Consider the following 6012-nt stretch of genomic DNA (forward strand, 5'->3'; position numbering starts at 1 on the left):
GCTGTAATATTCATCATTACTAAATGTTGTCTGTTTTGTTGCCAGAAACTAGCTAAAACAGGAAAGAAGAAAAAAAGGGCATAGTTATATCTAGACCTGAAGCTGGGAGTCCTGACAGATGAGCCTCCTCCAGTTTCCTTTCACAAGAAGAAACTGAACCAGGTTCCTTCCTGATGACAAAACAACTTTTCACAACTTATTTCATCAAGGCAAAGCTTATTTTCCAGAGATATACTACCTGTTTATGAGTTAGAAATAGGTAGGCATGGTACCACACCCAGTATTCCAGAGGCTGAGGCAGGAAGATTGAGAATTCAAAGCCAGCCTCAGAAAAGGTGAGGCACTAAGCAACTCAGTGAGACCCTGTCTCTCAATAAAATACAAAATAGGACTGGGGATTTGGCTCAGTGGTGTAGTGCCCCTGAGCTGAATCCCTGGTACCCTATCCCCCAAAAGAAAAAGAGTTAGAAATATTTCAGGTCAAATGGATCAGGGAAAAATAAAAATAATAAAATGATATCTGTGTCTATTGAAAATTACTGCTGGAATTTACAAGTTATACAATAGTAATTTACTGAGTTGGACTATGGTTCACAATTTATTCATGGATACAAAAACTTTCAAAAGTCTACTCATAATATTAACAATAAATTTGCAAATACTCAGCATGCTTTAACTTCATTTGGTATAGAATTTTGTAGTGTTTTTCTGAATAAGGTATTCGATACTTAAAAGTGTGTGTGTCAAGATTTGCCCTTCTTTTTGGCTTTGGGATACTGGTTGTTCGGCTTGAGCATTCAGCCTCAGCATCAGTTCTCTTCTTCAGGACCTGGTAAGATTTTACCTTCCTCCTGCTGAAGTCATTTCTAGGGAAGGTATGTCGAATGAGAAACAAGATGTTTCCTACTTGCTTCCTACTGTAACATTGGACTATGTGGGAACGTCTTTGGTTTCACAAGTTCATTCTCTTTTCCTCGTAACCAGTTAAAACAATGTCCTGTTCACATAATAAGTGTATGAGAATAACTCATATTCAGTCTTTGGAAATAGATGTAAGATCTCAACTATAGGTTGTGATAATATAGAACTGGTAGTAGAAGTAATAAGGACACTTACTGAATTTTCATTCCTTCCTGATATATATGTACATATATATGTTAACTTTTTTTATAAAAGAAGGCACAGTGTCACTTAGCTACCTTATAAGTATGTTGTAAAATTCAGTAAGGTTGCGGTAGTTCAAAATGATTATTACTCTATAGTACATATTTTAAAAGAGAATGTCAAATTTTCTTTTCTTTTCTCAGTAGTTTATTGTCCTACATCCTCCATAACACTTACATGGAAACATTTAATCATTCTTCATGACATAGGTACAAAGGATTATATAATTAAGCCAAAACAAATATAAAATCATTTCAATCATAACTTTTACTTAGTGTTCATAGTGAGGAAATTAAAATACTAATGACTAAACTAAAATAACATCAGACTATCTGCTTAAAATAAGTCTAAGTGATTTAGTAGGACAATAATTACAGAGAATTAAAGGAGGTTAAATCCCTGCTGTGGGACCCCATTCCACAAATGTATATTTGCAATGAAAAATGTGAGTACAATGTTTTCTAACAGTATCCCCCCACACATAACTGCTATGTAATAGCACTATTTCTTTTCTAGCTTATCCATACACACAAATATTTCCACAAGTACACAATGAGGAAATCAATCTCAAACATCTCCTTCCAAAGGAGTTGAGTGATTAGGCCTGCCTATCAAGTAATAGGGAAAACTGAAAATAAAATGGAGGTTATTCAAGAAAATGAAAATAGAATTACCAAATAAGCTAACAATACACTTCTGAATTGATACCCTTAAGAATTGAAATTCAGATCTTGAAGGATATTTGTACATGTTCTAGAACCAAAATAAAACCCAAGAGGTAGAAGCAACAAAAGTGTCTATGGTCAGAGAAATCCTCAAACAAAACGTGATTTTTACACATTATATATATATATATATATATATAATATGCGTATTACATATATATTTTCAATGAAAGGTCATCTATCTTGAAAAAGCAGGAAATTTTGACATGTGGTACAATATAGATGAAACTTGAGAACATTGTGCTAAAAGAACTAAGTCAGAAACAGATATTTGATTCCCCCTATATATAGGAGGTATCTAGACTAATAAAATTCATAGAAATTACAATGGTGGCTGCCAGGAAACATGTGGAAAGAGAGAGCTGGAAGGGAAAATAGAGAATTGTTTAATGGCTCTATTGCTTCAGTTTTGCAAATAAAAAAAGTTCTCGATATTTGCATCAAAACAATCATACTAATAGTGAATATAGTTACTGAACTGTACACTTAGAAATGCTTAAGAGAGTAAATTTTAAATTAAATATTTTTGACAATGAAAAAGATTGACAACCAGTTTTTTCCTTATGATGGTTCGACTTACAATTTTCTAGTTTTACAATGGTGTGAAAATGATATACACTTAGTAAAAACCATACTTCAGATTTTAATATTGATCTTTTCCAAGGATAGCAATATGCCGTATGGTAATCTCTTATTAATGTTGCACAGCAACAATGAGCCATAGTGTCTTATGCTGTTAAGTTATGATATTTGGTAGATTGAGTATATTAAATGCATTTTGAACTTATGATAGTTTCAACTTACTATGGGTTTATTCGAATGTAAACTCATAATTAGTTGAGGGTCATCTGCCACCAAATAAATCTTGATAATACTTGATTTTGTCTTTACTCATTTGTACTAATCCTTTCAATAGTGTTTGCTTTGCTATTGTTCTTTTGTGAAGAGCAAATTCTTTCTTCACAGGAAATGATTTTGCCCAGATTATAATAAAAATGTTGTGGTATTTTCTCTGTGGTCAGTAGTAACATGACAGGAGTCTAGGATTGTCGCTCGTGGTAGAGCACTTGCCTTGTATGCAAGAGGCACTGGGTTCGATGCTCAGCACCACCTAAATAAATAAAACAAAGGAATTGTATTCATCTATAACTAAAAATAAAAACTTAAAAAAATAGTAACATGACAGAAGAAAGGGCAAATGTGATTGTATCACTCCTTGCCCAAATTTTAACAGATTAAAGTAACTTAATGGTGTTTGTAAAGGTTAATTGGAGTTCAGCTATAGAGGTTAAGGGGAGAGCAATAAAGAGGCAAGCCCACAGGATGGCAAACAGCAAGAAGTGGCTTCATGGGAAAGCCAGTTCAGTTTTATTATCTATTCCAGGGTCATGTCAATTTACACTAGGTTACATAGTGCAATTAGCTTTGCGCACATGCAGATCATATAACTTGCCTGCCTCTCAGAGTCCATTACTACCAAAGGTTATTATAACAAGATAATGTCTCCAGGCCTCAAGAACAGAGGAGTTGCAGAGCATTTCTATGCTATTCAAACAGAAGGGCTATTGTCCTGAGGAGTTTGCTCCTCAAAGGACTTTCGTTCCTCTGTACTTTGGCCTGAAATCCCTACATGTGCTATCCTCTACAGAGTCTGGTTATAGATATTTCCAGAGTTAAAGGTGAACTGTTATAATAATTCTAATATATTTCAGAAGCCACTCTAAAAAAAAACTTACACACACCCCCTACCACATGGCACATGCTAAAATAAGAGTGGTTTTGATTGATAATAGCTTTGTCATTAACATCACAATCAAAAAGAAGTATAATACCAAGTGCAGCGTGAAATTGGTAGTATGCAGGTATTGCAAGCACCAGATCCTGCCCTGACATTTGCCCTTTTCCCTACAAGATACCGAGAGCACGCTACACCCTAGAAGTTAGTAGAAAAGCATTTAGTTTAATGAATAATTTTACTAACTGTAATACTATGGATGTGAGGTGTCCCTCAAAAGCTTAGATGTGAGACAATGCAAGAAGGTTCCGAGGAGAAATGATTGGATTGTTAAGAGTTTTAACCCAATAAGTAAATTAATCCCCTGATGGGATTAACTGAGTGGTAACTGAAGTGGTAGGGTGTGACTGGAGGAGGTGGGAATTGGGGGTGTGGCTTTGGGGGATATGTTTGTATCTGGCAAGTGGAGACCTCTCTCTGCTCTCTGATCATCACGTGAGCTGCTTCCCTAGGCCACTCTTCTGTCATGATGTCCTGTCTCACATTGAGCCCAGAGGAATGGAGCCAGCCTTCTATGGACTAAGACCTCTGAAACCATAAGTTCTCAAATAAACTTTTACTTCCCTAAAATTGTTCCGGTAGGTCTTTTAGTCATAGCAGTTAAAAAGCTGACTAAAACACTGGCACAATGATGTTGAGCATGTATTGAAAAAGTGAATTGAATGGTATAGTTTAGGCTTGACCAGTAAATCCCAGGCACTTGAACATTCTTTAAATTTTGGAAAAACTATATTCAGTGTGCTGTTCAGAGGCTTATTCAGAGAAAGGATGGACAGGGCTCACCAACTATGAGTTTAGGTCCTGCCCAGTTAGTTAGCTTTAGAGAAAGCTGGACTTGGTCAGTGTCTAGAACTGGATGATGTAATAAAAGGTGGAGATAGGATCCTGCCTTTAAGTTGTACCCTGTGCATTGTAAAATGTGGCTCTACCGGACTCTCTTCTAACTTATCAGATGTATACCTCCTTCTACTAAGGAAGGAGAGGAAATATAAGAAGTCTAGTAGAAGCATGACATGGGAAGATCAGATACTCCCCACTGTTAAATATAGTGGTAACTTATTTTCTAATCATACTTTCACCTGAAGTCTATAGGCATTTGCTACATTTCAGTTTTCTGATACTGCCTCCTAATTACCTATGTCTATTTTTTGCTTAGAACTTGAAGATAGTTTAACACTCACATAGCACATATAAGTTAAACACTCATAAATGACCCTTTAGTTTATGAGGAATGCTTGGGAATTTCAAAATCAGTATCTCACTTTGATACTGGGAATAGAAAAGTCTTGAAGGATGAGAATGCTGCTCAGCGATTTGAGTACTTGCCTAGCATGCTCAAGGCCCTAGATTCCATCCTAGCACCAGGGAAAAAAAAAAAAGAAAAGAAAAAGCCTTGGCCATAAGGGACCACACTGATTACTACTGTTAATTCCATCATGAAAGTGTTGAATGTAAGTTGAATAAAATTTAGCATCATGGCATTATTGAATTTTTTCCAATTATTTATTATTGTTATAAATAAATATAATTTATTTATAAATTAAAAATGGGCTCTTCTATTTTACATTTTAAAGATTTATAAACCCAGCAATTATATTAATACACTATATTCATGTCAAAAAATTGCCACTCTAACATTATTCTTATAATTAGCGTCTAGTAACTTGTATCTAAAAATAAGTTGAATTTTTAAACAATTAATTCTCACAGGTGGCCTACTGTGTAATTGTTTATTAATCAAGATTCTAAAATTCTAATTATCTTATGAACAAGTAGACATGAGTAAACTCCCTCTCCTGTCACTCAAAAAAATTAAAAAGTTATATTTAATTTGAAAAATGAGAGCTTACCCCCAAAATAGATATGTACAAAAAAGTAAATGTGTAAACCATTAGAATTTTTCTTTGTTTTTTTTGCACTGGAGTTGCAAGGATTGCCTAACAATTTCTTAAATATTCAAATTTGTCTTGGATAATCTCATTTGCCTAAGCTGCTATTTATGAAATTTTAAGATCACATTCCATACCTTGATTCTATATGAAAATAAATACTGAGATGGGTATGGTGGTACATACCTATAATTCCAGCAACTAGGGAAACTGAGGTAGGAGGACTGCAAGTTCAAAGTCAGCCTCAGCAACTTAGTGAAGGACTAAGCAACTTAGTAAGAACCTGCCTCAAAATAAAAAATAAAAAGGCTGAGGTTATGTGCACCTGGTTTTCATCCTCAGTACAAACCACACACACACACATACAGGAACTATGAATATTCCCATTTATATCAGTTTCAGCAGTTCTTATACTCATTTCCTTATCTGCCATATTAAG

Source organism: Sciurus vulgaris (genome assembly GCF_902686455.1).
Source record: "Sciurus vulgaris genome assembly, chromosome: 9".
Classification (NCBI taxonomy): domain Eukaryota; kingdom Metazoa; phylum Chordata; class Mammalia; order Rodentia; family Sciuridae; genus Sciurus; species Sciurus vulgaris.